Source organism: Cimex lectularius, unplaced genomic scaffold (genome assembly GCF_000648675.2).
Source record: "Cimex lectularius strain Harlan isolate CLEC.00 unplaced genomic scaffold, Clec_2.1 scaffold258, whole genome shotgun sequence".
NCBI classification, from domain to species: Eukaryota; Metazoa; Arthropoda; class Insecta; order Hemiptera; family Cimicidae; genus Cimex; species Cimex lectularius.
Genome location: NW_019392828.1, coordinates 87,144 through 111,502, shown reverse-complemented (window position 1 = coordinate 111,502; position 24,359 = coordinate 87,144).

The window sequence follows — 24,359 nt, the reverse complement described above, 5'->3', positions numbered from 1 at the left end:
GACGGCGGAAAAGGCCGCGTGGAGGGGACTCGATGTAATTCAATAAAGGAAAGACGACAGGATTGCCTAGGGGGCTATGTTCATTTCGCGCACTAACATGCTCATGGAAATGAGGCCTCGCATGGTTGAGTCAACACCACCTATTTGATCCTCCACTCCCCGCCTCACGAGGAAAGTAATTGTACGAAACTTTACTTTGTCGTTCATCGCTCCGACCTCATTTTCTTTTGTATACGTTCACGTTTGCTCCTATCAAACTCTCCAACATAAATCAACTTTCAAAGATGTAAGAATAAAAATTCACCAAGGTCAAACATAGCCTGCACGCATTTATGATAAACGGAGCGTTAACGGTTGTTATAAGCTACCTTTCAAAGCAAAACAGCTTTTTTGTACTTAATCCCAGTTATATAAAAGAAGTTAGTAGAAATAAAAAACAATAACAAAACTTTTAGCCAAGTCATAATTTGAAATGATTTGTAACAAGTAGCTTGAAAACAACAATATCTCACTGGCACTCTCAACACGACACGCAAGAATGGCACACTTACGCAGAAAACAAACACTTTGAGTGAGTAGAAATACTTTGATTGAATATAAAAAATATATTTTTTGCATTGTAAAAATTCACTTTTTTCCACAACATGTATTTGTTAAATTTAAACTATGTTTGTAAGTCCCAGGACCTGAAGATGACCTCAATAAAGATCGAAACGTTGGCACGATAAAGAAAATGTTTTTCTGAAACCTACATCACACCAGACCGCATCTCACGATTTCTGAATAATCATCCTCTATATTGTTAATGTAACATATATTTGGCTGTGAGTACACAGCTATATTTCGATGAATTGGCGGTACTCCTTCTGAAGAATGGAAAACTTCAGGTATTTCTTCTGCTGTAGGTATGTTGAATATAGGCACAACCATCGGTACACAACAAAACGCAAGTTCTAGTTAAAACTTTCGTCTTGCATTGTTTCACCTGCAGTCCTATATGCTTCAAACTTCAAGGTTGTTTTTTTTAGCTAAAATACCACCAAGCTGTCAAAACTGCCCAGTCTATTTTTTATTTTCTGCGCATCCTGGACGCAATTTTCTGGCTTTCACTGATATGGAAGTCTATAAAATATAATTAACACTTACGGGGCAACAAATCAGGTGACGCTGTATCTGTATTTTAAAAGAGACCAGGTCCAACTTCTGGAATTTCCTTCCTGGTAGAAAAAGAGGCAAATGCCATTGAGCTGTCGTAATTCCGTGTATTGTTAAAAAAATTGAACTACAATGACTGGCAAAAAATTCCGCCTACTTGTAATATAACTTGATTTGTATATATTTTTATATATTAATCAAAATTTTAGTTGTCTTTGTCTAAAACAGTAAAAAAATGTAAATTGCTGAGGAAAATGAAAAATAGAAAAAAATTAAAAAAAAAGACGAACAGATAAAATTTGTTTTAATTTTGTTTTAGATTTTTAATTAACATTTCAATATCGAGTATTTCTTCCTCTTGCCTTAATTACATCTCGGAGACGCCTCGGCATACTTTGTACCAGTCTGGAAATGTCTCTTTGCTGGAGGTTAGCCCGCTCTTAACGAAGAGTCCGTTCAAGATCGTGAAATGTATCAGGAAGTGATGGACGAGTTCGTATTCCTTTTGAGGTTCTTCCATAAATGTTCGATAGGGTTCAAATTTATAGAACGGGCCTGATTTTATGCTGTTGAAGGTATGTTTGTACTATGAGACCGACCTGCGGGCGGGCATAATCGTGCATTAGAATAGGATTGTCGCTGATTCTATCAAGGATAGGCAACGCACGATGTTTCAAAAGTTCATCCACATAACGAGTGGCCGTCAAAGACCCTACACGAACTAAAACAAATTCTCCATTGAAATTCTCGCCCACACCATCACTGAGCTACGTTAAAAAGGTTGACTCTTGGAAAAATTACAGGCTTCGTACATTTCGCCTTCTCCACACTCTTTCACGCCTATCTGGAGATCGTAGAGCATTGCATCATCTGTAAAAGGTACAGCAGAACAATCGTCTAAACACTCTGGCTGTGTTCTCAAACAAATGGGAGCTGTGCAGCTCTTTATGTTCTGGTCAATTCTGGTCCTCATACGAGGCGAAAAGCCATCAGTCCATTGATTTAATGTTCTTGGGGAGGTGCGTTCAGAAATTTGGACACCTCGAACTTCCCGAAGCTCTACCCTAGGGCGTCCAGAACTTCTATGGTAGGTCCCAGTTTCTCAAAAAGTCTAACGGCATCTCGCAGAGTTTCGTATGGAGCTCCGATGGCAATAGCCACATACCTATGGAATGTACATCAATAAGAGCCACACCACGCGCAACATCCTCAGCACTAAGTGGCATTTTTAGGTTTAAACATTGAAATTAAGAAACCAAATATGAAAGCTGAACAGTTTATTGCTTCAGAATTAAAATGAGACTGAATAAATATTTTAAATTCCGTAAAAAGTAAACTTTAAAATTTTTTTTCTCCTTGTTTTGGGTTAAAGATTAAGTGTATTCACCTCTAATTGATATTCCTAATTTAAAAGATAGACCATAGATGAATTTTCTTTTATCGAGAAAAAAATCAATTGGGTCGAATTTTTGCCTGTCAATGTATAAGGAATATTTATTTTAACTTCAATTTGATTTTTGGTTCTGAGAGTGAGAATAGGTCTTTCTTTGTCCCAACATAAGGTCATTGCATTGCAGTGCACTCATCTAAAGTCCATTGAATCCAATTATATATATATATATATATATGTGCCAAAATCAGACACTGATTTTACTGAAGAGTGAGCACAGTTTAGATTGGGTGCCAATCACAGATAGTCGGTAGAAATTGAGGGGGCCAATCTTGGTCGTAATGCGATTTATTTGATTAAATCAAGCTCAAAATAACCAAGACCTAATTATTATTTGAGAAATTTTCATCGTGAGTCCATTTGCCGAAATTGTCTTCATATAGAAATTGTACAATTGTACAATTGTTATAACTTAACTGGTCATCGCCAGCCCTTTATTCGTTGCTTTTAGGTTCCTTCCTATCTCCCGTTTTTCAGACAAATATCCTTTCCTGATTCTCCAGCCACATTCTCGTTCTCTAATTCTCTGATTCTCGTTATCCTCTTTGAACCTCAAGGCCTCAACAATAGAGGATAAAATAACAAATAACGAACACAAATACACAGAAACAAAATAAAACATAGTCTGGTTAGCATTCATACTGCTCCAGAGTACCTCGAGGTATAAATAAGCGCTCTCATTCGCGCTAATAAATTACAGTCACACTCCAGACTTCGTTCACACGAGTCCAACACTACCACAGAGACTCTATGTTCTTCCGTGTAATTGGTAGAAGCATCTCAATTAATATTAGTAAGGTAGTAAGTAGTAACATTACAATTATTTCCAATTACCTCAGAGTACTGGATATTTCTTTGAAATAATTGAAGAAGAGCCCCTCCATTCACATTAATTACACAACCCCAGAGCCCACCAACATTAGTCGATGTGATGGTGGATAAGCCCCGATTCTATTATTGAAGCCGAATTCGTGATATATTTAAAAATTAAAATGTAAAAATTAACTTTTCTATTATTTAAAAAAAAAATAGATAAAAGAGGAAGGAAATAATGCTTGGAATACAAAAACTAGTAAAATGTATAGCCTGCTAATTAAATTTTCATATAAATACATTTCTGTTTGGCTAAATAAAAGTAACTTTTTACATTTTCAACTTTTCTGACTAGGAAAGAAATAACGCAAGTCTTGAAGGCCTAGAGGCCATTTTAATAGTAGGCTCATAAATATTTGTATAGACATGTGAAATTCATACCCTTCAATTATAAATAACTAATTTATCAGCATATTGTTGTACAGTCCAGAAGATTAAATGAATAATTGAAAGCTCGACCAAATTGGAACTTTAATTATGATTGAAACAATACCACATCCCTGATGGACTACAATCTGAGTCATGAAAATTTTAATATAAAATAAGACTAAAAAAACTGTGAGTAAAAAAATAACATTAGGTTGTTATAACCCAGTACTTAATAGCAAATTTAAGCGTTGAACAGGATTTCAAAGATTTTCGAATAACACCTTTATTAATTGCAAACCGTTGATGATTTTATCAAATCAATCGTTTTTCTTTTGTGTGACAAGACCGAGTTGATCTCTTTTGCCTTATTTTGCCCTATATAGTACAATAGTGGTAGTTCTTGAGGCGAAACATTGACGAGGCGGCTTATTTCGAAGGCAAGTCACATCCACAATTGTTCCCTGTGGCACAAAATCAATCTCCAGAGAAAGAAGGCGATGTCGACTATTTTGAAAAGAAAGAAAAATAGTAACGAGAATTATTTTATTGGTGACAATTGACATGATGTAAAAGTGACTTTTACACACTAAAAAAATATAATTCAATTGAGTGGAAGATTATTTGTTAAAATGGAAGCACCTGCTGGTATAAAAAGTTTCCGATTGAATAATTAGTAAAAAAATCTTGTAACATTTAATCAGCTAACACTAATAGCTTTTATACTAATAGGAAAGTGAAACATATTAGGTCCCAGTACTTTAGAATTTAGAAATTTAGTTAGAGATAATTCTATTTTTCATTTCACGTAACTTTGGTTGTTAGATAACATTTTTCACAATAACTGTAATTTATTTTAAAGCCTTTTTTTCTGACTACCTGATCTATCGTCTTCCGCAGTTTAGGTGGTTTAGAAAAAATCCAATTTATAGGGTTCCAATTAGGGCCGCTGAGCTTCGAACACGGAAACCTTTCAGTAAAGGGTCGCCGAGCAATAAAATGTAATAAAACAATAGAGCTAAAGTGAAAAAAATATTGTTAATTTTTATTGTAATTCCCATCCCAAAGCTTATTGCCGTAACATTTTTTTTCGCAATATCATTCACAGGATAACAAAACCAGTTCCAAATTAACCGAAACAGAAATCACTGTTTATAAACGTATTTTGAATGGTCTTAATAAGATATTCATGTCCATAATTGTATTATCCTTAGTAACACTAGTAAACTATTCATAGGACAGATCAGATCATCATATCGTATCAACTTCATTGAGGAAACAGAACCTCTTGGATGATGGATGATTCCCTTGAGACGAGTCACATTATGAAGAATCAGGTGTAGAGGTTCTGGACATAGAAGTCGAAATGCATGTCGAAGTTGAGGCTGATGGCTAAATATTGTCAAATTAATTGCCTTAAACGGGAAAACTTGTAACAAAAGTCTCAAAAATTTGAAAGTTCTGGCGCAGCTAGTGCTGGCTGCTCGTGGCATTGTCATGGAAGTTCTTCTTTTTGTCAAAGGTTTTTCTTCTTGGTAATTTATTAATTTATTTATTTTATTCTTGGTAAACTATGTTTTGTTTAAAATTATATGGAAAAAATTGATCTTAATATGTAACTTTGTAATTTTTACTATGTGGACTGAAGAGGGGAGAATGGTGCCACCGAAATCGATATCGCTGGAATAAAATGATATGTCGAAATGGTCGTATGCTCCTGAAAAACTCCTTAAAAACTATGGTAAAATAAGCGAACAACCACGAAGGAAGAACAGAAGAATAAAAACTGATAATTCCATAAAAATTGAAAAAAACAAAAAATAGGTTAATCTATATGGACTACCTCAATCCCAAGACTTTCCTATTTTGTTTTTTTTTTACTAAGAAAAAACGGAACTTTGCAAAAATAATTACAGCGTTCTGTTCAAAAATTCATTTCTACAGAATTCTTTTAGTTTATTCCCTACTTATTTTGCAAAGAAAAAATTTATGCTGTTTTCTAAAATATCTCTCTTAATGCCTTAGTGCTCCCCTTAATATTATTTTCATGACGTACCTTTTTAAAAAAGAATCTTGCTTAAAATAATGAAACTTATTACCTCTTAATTCTATATAAAGTTTACGTGTCACACGTTATGTATTATTTCATTCGATGTTAACTGAATACCTGTGGAATGAAGCAAATTGTATACTCAGTTTTTAAAAAGATCGTTTCTATAATTACGTCCATGAAGCTCACGTGTTTGTCGTAGCTTTCTCGGTCGGCTTTCCTTAATCCCGAGTTACGAACCCTTATTTATTTTACATTACCAATACATTTTCATTTTGAAATAGAATTTTCACTAAAATTTCGTGTTTATTCATTCTAGAGGCATAAAAATAGTTATTAAGCAAGAAAAATACACTTAAAACTAATAGTGACATTGAACAAAATATACAACGCTCATAACGGTAAACTAAAGAGCCTGGGTTCGAATCCTGCGGCCCTGCGTTGGCCCCTCCGTAGTTAATATGCCGTCTACAGTTGTGAACCATCGTGAAAAAAAAATCTGCGTAGCTGGTTACATTGACTCGATTCCTTTCTGAACGAAAAATTACATTGAAATTGGCACAATAAATATGTAACAGGTATTGCTGACGTACCTAGGCTACGTGGTTGTTACCATTTTGCGTCCCTTGTCCTGCACTCGACGCCCCAACATAGTAATTTTGAGTTTCTTTGTCTGTGATATGACCCTCCAACCTTAGGATTTAAAAAACCTTGATCCAAAAGTAAATTTACAAATAGACAATTATTATACTTAAGATTATTGTTAGTTGTTGGATTAATAAAGAAAACGCAATTCCCAATGCCTCTTAAACATAAAAACAGTTAAGGACAAAATCTTCGAAAGAATTCTTCCAGAATTAAACGAACACAGAAATGTCTTGCACGTGTCGTCACGTTTCGCATAAAATGTCTACACGTCCCCAATTGCTAATTGCTTCGTTACAAATTCGTCGCGACTCGGTTAAACACAAAGCCATTTCGAATGTTTGGGTGCCAACGCTGCGGCAAATTGTGCACCTGGAACAAATCTTTGCGATCTTTCTCAAACGTAACCAGAGTCAGGGTGAAATTTTCCGAAATTTAAAATGGATCACTCAGGAAAAGGGACGTTCAGGTGGCTTCACTCCGCCGGGCTTTCTACGAGCACGGGGCGACTTTGGACTTCGGAACTAATTTCGACACTTAGCAAATCGTGTTGGTCAAACCAAATGGAAATGTAATTTCAAGTTGCTGCCGCAGTTCTCGTCTTCTGACAGTTCGGGGTTTGGTCGAGTGTGAAATTACCTCCATGTCGCAGGTCATGTCACATACCGCGGTATTGCGATCGATAATCACTCAAAAAGAATTAAATGCTAAAAATAAACGTATTTGTAACTATCCAATCTTGACTAATTTATTATTGACTTATTTTTTATTTTACTTTTTACTTTCTACTTTGTAGCCTATTTTGTACTGTTTTAGGGCTAAATTTTGGCTGAATTTTGTGTAAATATAATCCCAACAAAAACCTAACAGTATAAATAGGGCTAAGTTTAAGACCACTCCAAAACAATTAGCCGATCAATGTGATGATATCTATACTGTGGCCAAGTTCGATCTTGTTTTAGTCCATAACCTGAGATAACGTCAAAGAAAATATAAAAGTTCCGGGCTCCCTCCCAAAAAAGTCGGCCTATCAAAGTGTCTATCGACTTTGTGGTCTCACTCCACTCCTACTTTTATGAGCAACAATGCTCTTTTATTGCTTAACACTTGGTACACCAGTTGTACAGAAATGAGCTTATTCTACTCGCTTAATTATCCCCCATATCGGTGTTTTGGAAGTCCGGGATCAGATCTCATTGCCAGTCTTTTCGTAGACAAACTCACACTCTTATTTATTATTAAATACATACTTCCCTATTTAAATACCATTCTCTCAATTAGGGTAGTGGAGTACTCAAATTTCCTTCATCACACTTTGCACGTACTTATAACTAATCTAACTGAGAATCGATATTCCATCAAAAGTACACGATTGACCCTCTCACGCTGCACATTCACTTTTATAAATACACTCACTCTCAATAAAAAGAAACACAAAAGAAGATATCTAACAATATATACTATAAAATAATCTTGTTTCTTTCAAAAATAAGTACAGAGGTCCCAATGGCTTGCTGCTATGCTCAAGCATAATTTTCATATCGAATTGCGTCATTCTCACTCTCTAGGAGCCAAAGAAAAACACTAAACATTACGTTGGGCACATCAAACAATTTCTCTTGAAATGGCAAACACATTCGCGGGCTTTGTCCTAACGGGAAGTGTCCATGTGTGGCCTATTCTTAATTGAAAGTTACTTGAAAAAAAAGTTTGATTTTGGTAAACTTACCATGCAATTTTAGTAATCATATATTTAACATTAATTTATTTTCTTGGCATATGTTATTTGTTTTTAACTGAAAATGCGTTGATTGATACTAGCCCATCTATTTGGCATTTTTCTTAGCGATTTTGTCGTAATAATTAAAATATTATTTCGTGATAAAAGATATAATATATCAATCTGACAACAACATGGGCCATTTTTGTGGGACATATACTACCTAAATCCGTGAAAAGCTATGTTGTGAATCTGTCACATTTTATTATCTTTGATGTTAGATGTCAACAAAAGAACCGATTTCAGCCAGATTTTTTGTGTTTTGATGATGATGATGAAGATGATGAATACTTGGAAGCGGGGTTTGTGCTTTCTAAGTAGCCTTCTGGCTTAGTTTCTTAGTTCAGTGCAATCGTCTGAATCTTTCTTTTAGGTCATACACTGTCGCTGCGACTTTTTTTTTTAAGATTCAGGCCTATATATGGTCTTGCAAATCCTCCTTTGGCGAGTGTGTCTGCTTTTTCGTTGCCAAAAATTACTTTGTCTCCTGGGACACAAGATAGTTGTGTTTTTCCAGGTTTTGGAGATTTTGGATGCATTCACCTACTAGTTTTGATGTGATTTTTTTACACGCTAATGCTTTAATAGCTGCTGTGCTAGCTTTTCCTACGAGGATTTTATTTTTGGGGGAGTGTAACCACTTTTAAGATTTTCTTGGCACGAGCAGTGGCATATATATCAGCTTGAAAGACCGAAGTGTACTTCCGTAATAAGAATGCTCATATTTTGAACTTGAACAAAAAACACCGGTCCGGTTCCTTCGTGTGTTTTGGAGCCATCTGTATATCATATCCAATAGAATACGAATTCAAACGGAAATGATGCTCTCCTGAGTTCTTCCTCTCCTTTATACTCTGAGTAGATTTTATAGGCTGTTGTAAAGATTGTTTCCGAGATCATATCAGTCCCCATTCTACGAATGGGTGACTGATTTTATTTTATTATGTGTGCTCGATTTGTTTAGTTCCCATCCAATTTGGTTGTTTTTGGCGCCTAAATGAGCTTTTCCTTGCTTCCTCTCGTTTGAATAGGAATAGGTTTGCTAATCTTTGTATGCTGCTTTGTGTTTGGGTGGCTAGTAATTGTTGAGCTTTGTGTGTTTTGGAGTACTTGCTTTGTTTTTGTACATTACACAATTTTCATTTTTTTTCCAGATACCAGGAACTGGAAGAGTGCCCTCTAAGTGCTTTATCCTTGGCTACATTTTTGGGGGCTCGCAACAGGAATTTGAGCCCCCGGTGTGCCGATGTCTTCCATCGAAGAAACTCATTTTTGAAGGTGTTGGGACCAAATTCAGGGTCCCTGAGATCTGATCCCGCCCCCTTCTATTGATGAGTGCCGTGTCAATTTCTTCCACCTGTCCGGCGTCAGAAATTAAGTCCAGAGGCGACGGTGGGGATCGAACCCACCCACAATACCGCGGCCCCCCTTCCTTATCTATTACCTACCTTTACTTACTATTATATAATTGTAAATTTATAAGATTTTTAATTACTATTTACTACTAACGATTTTTTTAACATACTAATAATGCATGCACAGCAATGCAATAAATATATTTTAATGGAAAAATTATGCAAATTGCGAATAAAGATTTGCATAGGCATTAAAAATCAGGTTATCTCCATTTTTTATCATGTGATCTTTATATTTTATTTTATGGTTTAAGGATTCTGATATTATAAACAGATATTACTAAATTTAAATTATTTCATTGAGGGGAGTGCTTTAACAAAACTCTTTCGAATGTCCTGACCCATATCTAAAATTTGTTTCTTTGACATTACTCACATAGTTTTCTACAAGATTTACATTACAATAAACTACAAATATTAGTTTGTTGTATGCAAAATCATAGTCTTCATATAATATCGGATTTTTAATAAGTTTGTTACTACCAACTGAGAAAAAAAGGTTTAAGGCTTATGTTACTACTGTCCTTTCTTCTAAAATTGCATAAATGAAGATGATTAATAAATCAAACAGTGCGGTCGGAGGTGGTACAATTCAAAGTCGAAGTTACTCGTTGTGGGGGCTGCGGTCTAGAGTTTGCAACAGCAAAAGTTGAGCTTGTGTGTCGAAGTATTGTTTTCTAAGGTAAACCTTTGGCGTTGTCTAAGCGAGGTTTGTAATGCCTTATTTCGACATCGGTAGCTAGGCTGTCTGGAAACTTTCAAATGGAAACTTTACTTACCACGTGTATTGTTCAAACGGAAATTGTGATTTTCTTATACTTAAAAAAATCTCATAATTTATACCATTTTTGACAATTACTCCGATCAATTGCGCTCCTACCTGTAACAAAAGATAAAAAAAAAATTATTGCCCATTTCTTTTGTATTTCAAAAATAATTAGCCATTTCATCATGAAAGCGTCCATTTATAAACGTGCCCATAACCCGGGGCAAGGAATCAAATTTAATTAATGTAATATACGTTTTGAAATTGTAATAACTGTTAGTTAATTAAGAGATGTTTTGAAAACGGCCCCCAGGGGAAAGGTGGGGTTGGCTAATTTATTCTTTGTAAAATAATTGTCTCAATTTTATCATTCCATCTTAATTTTTCTTTCTATCTGCCGACAACAAACCTCTCCGCATGGGTTTTAACGATATTATTTTAAGGAAATTACCTATCTCTTTTGTTTAAATTAATATTCGTTTAATTTAGAATTGCTCGATTTTTCGTATTTAGATTTTTTAAAAACACTTAACTTTTAACAATATTTAAAAAGGTTTTATATTGCTTAAAAAAATTATATTGGTATATAATAGAATGACATGCCTAAAATCAGTCCACGTCCAGAGTAAATGGTAAAACAAAGAAATATAAACTTTTTTGCTCAGCTTCAACATTATCTTGCTGAATATTTAAAAAATAAGCCATCATGATGTAAAAATTGTTTTAATGAAGACATGCAATTTATCTGGACATCACCAATTATATTCATTATTCAGTTTTTTTAAAATTTAAAATCCTCTTTTATTGCAATTTGTCGTATGGTCAATAATTTTATGTTAAAAGACGGCTGAATACATAAGAAATCCGAAAATAGGGTCTTATATCACTTTTTTAATATAAAATTATAATGCTGAAGACCGATTACAAATTATGTCACAGGTGTTCTTTACTACATTGATATTCCCACATTTTTCAATTGTACATTGTCAAAGAAAGCATTGTGCACAACAGAAATAAATTAGGAAAACTGAACACGCGTGGAATGAACCTCGTCTTCAACTAGGTTTATTTTATCTTGATAAACAAAGGATAGAATATTATGTCAAAATTTGAAATTAAAATTTCTGTGAAAAAAGTCTACAGAAACGCAAGTCACACAATTATTTATCATTTCTGTCAGGATTTGTTTCATATATAGTTTTCTCACGTTTGCATCAAAATATTTGTATTAACCACAAATCGTTAAAAACGTAAGGCTGGCTTGGCTTACGGTAAATTTGGTTATTAAATATATCCAAAACAGCACCAGAGGTCCTTAACCCACAATTCATGAATTATTTAATTAAATATTTAAAGAAAGATATTCTAATTGTTTAACTATGATTGGAGGAAAATAATCCTGATATGCTTTCAGTAATTACTATTTTTATCTGAATTGAATTTGTGATTTTTTCTGTACAAGGACTAATATGTTTTTACATATCATTCGTAGAAATGTTTCGAAAATCTATAGGTTCCTCAGAAAAGTGTTAGTCAATGAGTCTTTGCCTGTTTGAATGATAGCCTTACATAAATATGTAAATCGCCAGGAAACATTAACTATCATTTTCACATATTTTCTTTTTAGCGTCAGATTATTACGATTTTTGTTTTCATTTTTGGTTATTACATCAGTCGCACTTTTAGTACACTTGACAAGAGGAAACACTGCTAGTATTAATGTCGTAAAGTTCAATATATTGGAGAGAGAAGAAAACAAACATACAAAGAAACATTGCAGTATTTGAACAAAAACAAATTGAAAAGTAAAGATAAAAGTCTAGGCTTTTAAATAATAAATGTAAGCGGTAATAGCTAGAATTCAAGAAATTGTATTTTACATTTCATTAGTTTGTTGTATACTCGTATTTTAAAACGTCGTTTAATTGTGTTTTGACAATCGAGGAAATAATAGCACAAGGTGCATATTGAAAGTATGGAAGGTTAAATATTTTTCATTTTAAACAATGGTTCAACGTTTTGCGTTGTGATATTTTCAAATAAAAACCAAAAAACAATACAAATTTATTATAGCCTAGGATTTCCGGGCGTCGATGCCGATTATGTAATGAAAGAATACGGGTTGAGCATATTTTACAACGCAGAAGACTAAAAGCCTGTTGGATGAGGTTACTGCTGGCCTGGACACTCTGGAGTGATATCTGGAATGTGAAAGTAACTTACTAGTGTGAATTGGAGTATAAAAACTAGAAAACTTCGAGCGTGAAAACTTTAAATATAAGGGTTTTTCGTTCTTTTAACAGTAATTCAACACCCTGAAGTAATAACACAAAATTAGGGAGAAAAAAGGAACAAGAAAGTGGCCGTGAGAAAAATGATTTAAATAAACTCGTAGCATTTTTCGGGTAGGCGATGAGCACTAGATGTTTGTTGGTTCATAATATATACAACTATGATAGTAAATTAAAATAAATGAGTAGATCATTTATTTCTTTTACGCTTGAATGAAATAGTTCGTTGAGTTCAATCAAGTATTAAAAGTAAATTTTTCCGTTGTTTTTTTAAAATCGACGACCGCTTAGCGTACTTTACCAAGCAGAACTGAGAATTTGAGAAATTGAAAAATACAAAAGCTCTCATCAATGGTCAGTAAAATAACGAAAGAGCAACAGGTGGATCGCACCCACAATTGAGTAGTATACCAAAAAGTTAAACTATCTCCGATTTTAAAAAGTTTGAGGTGCGAAACCTTTAAAAATACTGAGTTGAACTAATTTGATACAAACATATTTTTATAGTAACGAATGTAAGTCACCTCATTATTTTTAAAAAAATTTTTAGCTTTGAAATCCGAGATAATTGAAATTTTAACTCCAACAGCAATACGTATAACTATTTGAAAAGTGAAATGCAATAGGAAGCATAATTGTACCATTAATTATTATTACATTTATCGTAATTATTACGATTATTCGGAAATCGTGAGATCCGGTTTGTTGTGGCGTAGGTTTCAGAAAAACATTTTCTTTATCGTGCCAACACGACAAGCAAGAATGGCACAATTACGCAGAAAACAAACATTTTGAGCCCGGATGATGACCTCAATAAAGATCGAAACGTTGGCACGATAAACAAAATGTTTTTCTAAAACCTACATCACACCAGACCGCATCTCACGATTTCCGAATAATCATTGACTAACGGTCACTAATCACCACACATTTCTACACGAGAAGAACGAAGAACATGTGATTCTGTGAACAAATTTCAACTATATATGGACCGAAGCAAAAAGTATTCTGAAGGACATCACCAACAATGAGAAGAAACTCGCATCGGCTATCTATCAGAGAACCGTTTTGTTGAAATGCAGACAACACAAGGTATTTATTACTCACATCTAAAACAATTTTAACTTCACAAATGCCACACTAGCATAACCCAACATCAGAATTAACGACATACATAAAGCCACAATACATTTCAAAAGAAACATTTTAAACTTAGAAATCACCACGAGCATCAAAAACATTAAGACATTGACTCAAAAATTACACCAATTAAAACTAAAAAGGGCACTCTCAAAACGATACGCAAGAATGGCAAATTACCCAGAAAACAAACACTTTGAGCCCTGAAGAAGATCTCAATAAAGACCGAAACGTTGGCACGATAAACAAAACGTTTTTCTGAAACCTACGTCACACCAGACCACATCTCATTATTTCCGAATAATCATCGACTAACGGTCACCACACTATTATTACGGTCGTGTTTAATATTCAATTTTAATGTTACCCATAATCCACACATCTTAATTACCATATAAAACTTTACTTCTTGGCTTAAAATATCATTTTCATTCATGGTACCTAGACCAAAAGACCAAAAATATACTTCTTACAAATCTTTGTAAAGAGACAAGTTTATACATGTTTAGACCCAAACTTTCTTCCCGACGGTGAGTACTAAAAATAGAGAGGAGAGCAGCAAAATAAGCATACGAGTCACAGAAGTTTCTAAGTGTCAAAGAGAATATCAAATTATACTTGTTAAATAAAAACTTCCGAGAGCAAACCAAAAAGAAGTAGACCGAAGATTTCCAATGAGGTGATTTTCGAAAATTTGGTTTCGGTAGAAATCTACACTTTTTGAGAAATAAATCAGTGAGGGCATACACATCAATGGAGGTTTCCAAGTAACGTAAGTAATTTCGGTTATCAGAAGCCAACATAAATAATTTTCTTATAAAACATCATTGCTATTTTGTCGCAAACATCCGATAACTCAACTCAGCCGTAGCACGTAATAGGACAAAATAGAGAATGAAAAACATTAAATTTTACCTTACCAGTTGCAATAATAGATACCCAAGTTTTGTTTATGGCTTATTCAGCGGCCGAAGTTTTCTTAGATAAATGCTTTGAAGAAGTAACCCTACCAACATTTGTTACTATTGATTTCCAAATTTTAAATAATTTTTGAATGTTTTGAATTATATTATAATTTATATTATATATTATAATTATTACTCTAATTATATTATAATTTTATGCTTTGTGTTGAACAACATTGTAAACAACAATTGTAAAACAAAACAATATCATCAATAACATCATAAATATCATCTACGCTATTATGAAATATTTCGTGGCATTCAATCATCTTCCAAGTAACGATTGTATAATACTCCAAAATTTCGTAAATCAGTCCCATTGTTTATAAAATAGCAGTTACAAATTTTTATTGATAGTTATTTTTTCTACTTTAATGTTTCTCACTTGGCTTGTAAAGCCAATGACAAAACTTATATTTTTATTTTCTTCCTACGGCGAAGGATGTATAGTGGCCCGAGGGCAGTGAACGATAAATTCAAATTCAAAAGGGTGACAAGTTTTTTAGACTGTGGCGGGGAAGTATATTTTGAGAAAGATTATTTTTGAGGAAATATAAGTGAAGATGCATTCTTTTAGGTTTCGGAACTAATGTTTTGAATATAAACAACGTTTTTAATTGAAATTTTTTTAGTTTAGTTTTAGTTTGTGAACGAAAAACTGCGCCAACAAAAATCTCAAATTTTATGCAATTTTTATTCTTTTTTTAATTAGAACTTCTCGCCATTTTCCTGGGTATTTTTTATGTGAAAAAGGTTAGTTGCACAAGTTTCCCAGAGTTGATATCATTTCAATTTTTTCTTACAACCGAAATTATTTCGAAATTAAAAAATTTTCTAGTTAATATGTCTGGAACCCTCGTGTCTCCGAGGAAATTTGTTTTCGGCAGGCCGTTAGGAGGGCTTTAGAAGTTGGAAGGGTTGTCTGAGATGTTTAGCGCATGTTCGTCCCACCTACCCTTCAAGTTCTGATTGGGTACCGCCGCGCCGAACTCATCACTTCACCCAATAGAAAAAATTTCCTTTCAAGAGGATCTGCCCACGAGAAGATCTTCTCTGGAATTCACTGGCACTTTCGCCCGCGATACCCATGCCGTTTCCTCGCCAAAGGTCTCAGGGGTCACGTCGTCTCTGCCCTTATATTTGCCCCTGCTCGCTAAACAAATATTTTGTAAACGCAAATGCAATTAATACACCTTCATCTACTTTCTCTAATAATTCATAATATTAATTAAATAAAAATAGTTGCTTTGGAGAACTCCAATATAATCATTGTAGAAAAAATGAACACAATTGATAAATTGTGAATTAAAAATATTTCCTAATACCAATTTTAATAATTTACGATCTCAGATCATAGTTCATCAAAAGAAATCTAACTAATATCCTGATATACTAATATCACCAAGCTGCAGGTACGTAGAACAAGCTTCTACGATTTGTGGCAGATTGCAGATATACACGCATATTGGAACTCCACATTGTGACAAACACGATGATGGTACTGAAATATATCAGAGATTTAACCATTAAATAAATCTACTGCCAAATAGGTAATTGAGGTAATACGAAAGGTACGTGCACAGTAGAGTAAAAAACGCCCTACTATAATTGGACAATGATCTCTAGCGTTTTGTTGAATCTTACTCTACCAAAAATATAAACAAACCAATAAAAACCAATTTAATCATATAAACCAATTAGTTGGAGATAACTGACGCTAGACAGATTTTCTGTAAAGATTGTATTCAATTTTAATTACAATAGTTATACGTCTGTCTAACATCTTGGTTAAGTTGAAAATGCTAGTGTGTATCCCGTCGTGACACTAGCTTTTTCATTTCAACCAATAACTTAGATTATTATCGTAATTAATTGAAATAATTAGTGCGGTAAATTAACCTAAATGCATATATGAATTGTACTCAGTGAAAACAAAATTTCCGTTTTGGAGAATCTTCAAGTCAAAATGATCGGAAATGACTAGAAACTCAATATGTTAAAAGACGACTAGCAAACAAATTTATTTAACTAAGAACGTTTGTTTTTATTTTGTAAGGCATACACAAAGAACAAATACTACGAAGTTTGATATTAAAAATTATGGACATATATTGATGTTTACTTTAAAACATTATGGCGAGAAGTTTTTTATATACTATCAGATTGCTATCGCCTTTTGTTCGTCGGTCTGGTTTCAGAATATTAAAATTCATTTGCACAATTCATTTATATTTTGAATTGGTTTCTGTACTTAGGATTTTAAAGATATTACTATGATTTTCAAATTCAGAATTTAGTACTAGAACTGAGCAATTTTTAACAGTGTTGTAAAAAAATTGTATATAAGAATTTAAGAAAATTACGATAAAGTGAAACGTTATCGATCAAAACATATTTTATTTACCCTGTTATTTAATTGTACATATTACACAGCCAAAATTGGTTAATGCACCGATTTCTTTGTTCACCCTAATTTACGTGATATAAATTAGATTTGGAATAGACGAAATAACGGCGTCATCAATAGGCTAAACCTTGGTAGCAGCTCAGCGTTGCAAGCAGTATCTTAACGCCGTTAACAACATGAACTGAAAATTACATTAACCTGCTATTGGTCACTATTTGATATATTCTCTTAGAATTGTACTGTTTACCTTAAACTATGGTTGGTATATGTGTTTGTCTCTGTTATTTTTAGAACGTTCTTTACCTAAAACAGGAAGATCAGCATCAGATTTTTTCTTTCTTTGTGTAGTGGATAGCAGGAAATGGAGATTAATCAAGTTAATATCAAATTAATTTTTTGTTAATTTTTGTTACAAAAACAAACCTCCTCATGCGTTTTCTGTCGGGCATAAATCAGAAATGATCGATCCTATCAACATTTTCCCTCAGAAAAAGTGGCGTAAAATAAGCTCTAGAATCGATTTGTGCAATAAAAATATTCTTATTTAAAAGAACAAAGTTTGTGCCATTTCCCGACTAGATGAGCAAGTTATATAACATCTGTTACCACCACGCGATTACTAGCCAAAATTAACTTGGGGTTTGTATAAGACCATTTTTTGCTAAAGTTAATTATATAAAAAAATCCGAACGGCGTGGGTTCGAATCCCGCTCGTGACACTGGCTTTTTGTATCTCAACTAAAAACCTTAATTAATTTAAAGTTAATTATATATATTTACGCACTTATAATTTACAATGTCAAGGGATATTTTACAAGATAAATAAGCATTGAAAAATCGATAATTTTCACTGTTTTTCACAGAAGATAACGAAATGCCGAACGCGTGTCATAGTCCAGCCCAACGAGGATAGCCCGATCAAATCATCGGTAACGACCAAATCGTAGATTCATCGCCCTGCAGACCATAAGAGAAAATCTCATGATTTAATATGTATAAATTTGAATTATGGCGACAGACGATGGACTCTAAACCCCTTAGAATAGTGATAACAACGGAATATAACGTCAATGTAAAAAGACCAGGCGTGCATAAAACGGATCGAACACTCGGCGGACTTTAAACGGAAAACCTCGCAAGAGAGTAATAGAAACCAACGGCTCTTAATAGATTAAAGTCGTCAATATTCTGTTTTTTACAATGCGAATGTGATAGATCTTTAAACATGGAAAAATATATGCGACGATTATAGGTTAAGCCTAAGCTTTCTGTACCCTGCTGCCGTTATATTGCGAACACAAAACTTGGAAAAGATCTGGCCATTTATCAAGTTTGTCAAGGGTTGTGGTGGTTAGGCAGAACTTTCCGAATAGAGATTGCCAGTGTGCATACCAGGAAGTCTTGGACCTCATGACCTCCAAAGAAATTATTTTTCTAGCCTGGAATCTGAAAAACGCAAGGTTTTTTAGATGGATACGAAGGGAAGCTGTAAGGTGTGAACCTACAGTAGATCTGGCAATGTTTGTAAGCAAATAATAAATTTGCGGTTAGATTCGGAAAGGCAATTTAAACATAATTTGCTATAACTTTTAATTTGTTTTTCAAACAGATTTTTAATGTATATATATCGTGTAAACGAATATAAATGTGCTTAACAATTATTAAATCATTACTAGGGATTTGAAAAAAAAGTCATTAAAGCTGTAATCTTGTTTAATGGAATCACCAAATATAAATGAAAATACGTATAACAGTACACGTACTTATCATTTATTCTCTGTAGTTATGATTATGTTTTAAAGAAAGGAGTCATCACGTTCTAATAAAATATTAATTACAACTGCGATAAATAATAAAGCTTGTCAATAAATAATGCTTAACTATAATACCTTGCACCGCTGGAATTATATGTATTAGGACTAAATTAGCAAATTGGCGAACTATCGGTTTACACAACACTTCACGAGGTAATCTTTATCCAAATCTCAGCTCTTAAGTTTGCTATTCGATTACCGATCAAGTTGTGTTTCAATTAAAGTTAAAGAGTACTACCCTGTGGCGTTAAATCCAGACTTATACACTTTCTCAAACATCCTCAATTCATTTAATATAAAATAATTTGTCGTAATACAATTTGTTTTAAAATAGGATTGCTTTTTTTTTACATAATATATTTTGTTTGAAAAGAGTGTTCTTTTTTAAAACTTCTATTTCAACGCATGAAAAAATCTGAGATATATGATTACGCGTGGGTTCAAAATTATCGAGGATAATATATCGTATTTTTTCGTTCCCTTCTGTTGATAATAAATAAAGATTGGAGATATCGAGTACGGACTCATTTTCTAATACATATTTAGACGGAGCATCGACCAAGTGAGCTCCTGGGAAATTATGATGTAAGCTTGAGATATGACCGTGTCCTGGCTGTGTTATAAGGCATTTGGGAAATCGGCCACTCGCCGTAGGATTAAGCTGTAGACCCATTACAAAACAGCAGCACCATTCATTTCTTTTTTTCGCTGATCGTGCAGACCGGCTTGATTTTTGTCTGACAAAAAACGTTTTCTTCCCCAAAACCTACAGTATATGGACATACAAAGAAGATATTTATCCTTAAGAGGTGGTCAAAGTCCCCACAATCTATCTACGTCTCATGTAGCAAGAGAAGCCAGCCAGTCTTAGCCCAAGTGGTATAGGCTAAGGGGGGGGCTTTCAAGTATTAATATTAGCTGAGTTTAGGGTTGCTGGACGGTTGGAGGCTCGTCTAACAAAGGGGTTAACGGTTACCCAAGGTGGTCGGGTTTAGTTCTCAATTTTCTCTACCCCCAAGACATGTGATAATGTTTGGTTTTATCGACTGATTTTCTTTGGAAGCAAGCAAAAAATTAAATATATACGGAATGTATAGCTTTTACTTCAAATATATTTAATAACAAATCGTGTTAGAAAACAACATCTTAACACGTTTTTTAAATGTTCCTTAAAAGGTTTTTACAATACAATGAAGATATCTCAATCAAACGAACTACCGATTTTCCCTATGTAACAAACAAAAATAAAACAGAGAAAAATATACAACGCTTTGTTTCCCCCCAGATTCACTTATCATAGTCTGATGGTTCCATTGAAGGAAAAATCCTATGAGAAAAATTGCAAAATCAAACATTAGCTTCTGGATTCAAGGAAAAAAGGCTTTATAAGTTCATAAATGTTTTCGAAAAATCAACAGTATTGATTTTAACAGATTCTAAGGCCACCCTGGAAATAATTAGTTTGATCGAACCCATAATTTAAACAGTTATATTATATTCCTTATACAGGATATTACCGTGCAAATGGAAAAATAAAAATAAATAAATCCATTTTTATTGTAGATACAGTTGACTGTGGAATCCAAGTGAATAAACGAGTGGATTGGCAAGCCAGAAGTAATCTCAGAATCAATGTGCAGTATTGAATTACTTTTCCAGAATTTTGCTCTATTGGCCAAAAGAAGTATTTTGAAAAATTGGCAGCACCAACTAGCCGTAACTGGAAATATGCTATATTATAAATGACACCTATTTACTAATACACCTTGGTTTGCCAATATCTTTATCGTAATGCAGGATTGCGAAATTGCAAGATGCAGCCACAGAACATAGAAGGCTTATTTAGGCGACAAATGTGCATCTGTGGTAGTTTGGAAACGCTGAAAAACATTTTCATGGAGTGTCCTGTTTAGTATCAGGAACTAAAAAGGATGCTGACCGAAGAAACAAATACAGAATAGGCGCTGCGTGGCCGGTTGAGATTATATAAACAATTAATAAATACATCACTAATAAACGTTTTACAAAACAAATCATCAGTTTTAATTTAAACATTAAACATTTAAACAGATTCCAAGAGTGAGATAGAAGGAAATAATTTGGTCAAACCAAAACCGTTACCTAATTATGAGTCAAAGAAAACAGTACGACATAGCCACATTTGGTAGTGTGGAGATGCTGGTCATTTTTCATGAAGGGCCCACTTTACGAAGAAGAACACACAAGGAAGCTTACTGATATTAAGAAGGAAATGAAGGACACGGCATATAAAAACAAATAAAAACCAAATAATAGATATTAAATTTAGGGAATGAAATTATCACGTTAATTTGATGTTTAACATACTTTTACAATTTGCCTGGCAAAAAAACCTGATTTATACTTAGAGTCTTCCCATTTGGCAATGTTCTGTCAACAAAATGGCAATTTTACTACACTGTTGGTGATTAAATTTTAATCAAACAAAGTAACTCAAAAAGAAGACGAACGTGTAAAAGTGTGAAGGCCGCTTCTAAAATGGATTTTCTAATAATCACCAAATCGCATTTTTTGTTACATTTGGTAGGAGATTTATTTATCGGTCAACCACACAAGTTCGGATGTATGATTGTGAAATAGAATGGCTGAGAAAGAGGATCGCAGCGAGAAAAACAACAAAAATAGTGAAATTGTTTAAATACGTTCAAAATTACCAAAAGCTCAATCTTATATAAACATTATTTAGAGAGCATGAAATGAGGTCTGGTATTATGTAGGTTTAGAAAAACATTTTCCTTATCATGCCAAAATTTCAGTATTTATTGAGATCATCTTCAGGGCTGAAATTGTTGGTTTTCTGTGTAGATGTACCATTATTGAGTGTTGTGTGAAGATGATCTCAATAAAGATCGAAACGTTGGGCAAAGAAAGGCAGGAAGTCACACCAGACCGCATCTCACGGTCTCCAAATAATCATTAACTAAAGGTCACTACACACGACATAGTTTTTAGTAATTTGATTTATTGCTAAGTTAAAAAAACCTCAAGATTAAAACATCTCTGCTATGCATGACAGGAGTGGGTTGAATTAATTAATTAGTATTCAAAGTTTTATACAAATTAAATTAATTTATTTGCAATTAAAGTAAAAAAAAATATTACTGTGCTGTTGATTCATTTAGACACTAAAATATTGAAATTCGTTTAAAGAAATACATATAAGATGTGAATATGAATTTATACAACGGTGTACCCAATAGAGAAATTTTAGGTTTAATCAAAGTATTTGTACTCTCTCACAGTGTGTGTTTTCTGTGTAGTTGTGACATTGTTGTGTGTCGCGTTGGGAATGCTAGTGAGATAATACCGTTTTTTTTTGTATATGTTTGATTTTGAAGGAGTGGGGGACGTAGGAATAAAAATTCATTTTTCTATGAGGAGTCGGCTTTTTTGAGTTGAAAGGGACATGATGGAATTGATTATAACATAGACAAACCAACATACGGAACCATTCCATTCGTTCATCGCATATCACACAAATTAAACACATTCCTCTCATCTGATAACTTTAAAATAACCTTCAAAAACTATAAAACTATTCACAACCTTTTTATAAACTTAAGGATACCACACTAGTAATAAATAAGTCTGATGTAATTAAAAAATCGATTGTATAAATTATCCGGCAACTTCCATCGAAACTACAGCCCAAGATAAGGCCTATGTAACTAAAACCCCATAAGAAGGTAAAACAACATATCTATGATTGCATAAAGCTCAAACAAAATCCTATAATACTGGCTACCCGCCATTTCGAACACCAACACAATTTCGACATCAACAATCCAAAAATATTACACACAGAACAAAACAAACCTAAACTTTTTAGAAATGGTTTACACCAACAGACATAATCACAGCATCAATTACAGAACTGAAACATGCAAACTCAGCCGCAGCTACGCTAATGTCATAAATCAAATTCAATATCACTAACATACATAAATCACAAAAAACATACCATAAAATACATAAAATAATTATGACACTCCACGCATCAGACAATGCTACATAGTTTAAATCTTTATCAATTTATCTCTCCTTTCTCCAATAATCATGAAAGGATAACTAGGTTGGAACGCAAAACGACAAACCATTACCCTCTCGCCGACGACTGAACTAGAATCATTTTGTATTTCTGAGATGGTCCTGTTGTGTCGGCGATACGTTTTCCTACAGGAGTTGCTAAGTGTACAGTATTAAGTAAAATTTAATTAATGAATTTTATCCGTATTTATAAGAATGAATCCAAACTTGATTCGCTTGATATTGAAATCTCTTATTTAAAAGAACAACCGGATCAAAAACGCTTTATTTTCAAACCTGTGGAAAGCAGGTTTGCATTCTATAGCGACATTTGATATATGAAAGTGGACTCACAGAAATAAATTAATCTAAACTAATCCTGAAACTGACCATCCATTATTAATAATCCTGTAAACCAGTACATTCACCATTTCCCATACTCGAAAGTTTAACATAAAATGTACACATTGAACATTAATGTACTTTATTTGCACACAAAGTAGTTTAGATTACCATGAAGCTGTTTGCAATTATGTCGTTGAGCCAAGAATAATAGTTCTCATTTTTATTAATTGTAATCAATATTTCGTAATAAATTGCCAGTTTTAAATTCGGCACTTTTGTTAACTAAAAAATTGAATTTATAGTAGATAAAATCATTAAAACAACCTCCTATATATTGATTGCTTAAGTTAAAAGTTCAAAATAATTCAATTAAACAAATAGAGCGTAAAAATGTTTGAATACTTTTAAATTAAATTTATTTTAAACAATAACCAAATTTTGTTTTCACAAGTTGAAAAAATAAAATACGCCCATTTTATAAAGCAATTAGTCGATGGTATGATGCAAAGCAAATATTGTTACTTCTGTTCTTTGTTTATTTCAAAATTACCCATTCAAATAATAAAAATAACTTGTTAAAATTTATATGGAAAAATACTTTTTTATTACATATATAATCTATATTTTAATTTAATTTAAATTCATTAATATTTTTACATAAAAAATAATTCAAAATAATGAAGAAAAAATAATTAATTGGCAAAAATGGACGTAATTGCAAATACTTTATTGAATGTACAAGTAAAAATGTACCCTACTTTGAGATAGTTTTACGTTTTTCGAATGCTGTCTCTGAAGTGCTAAACCATGAGCAGTAATTTGATGAATAACT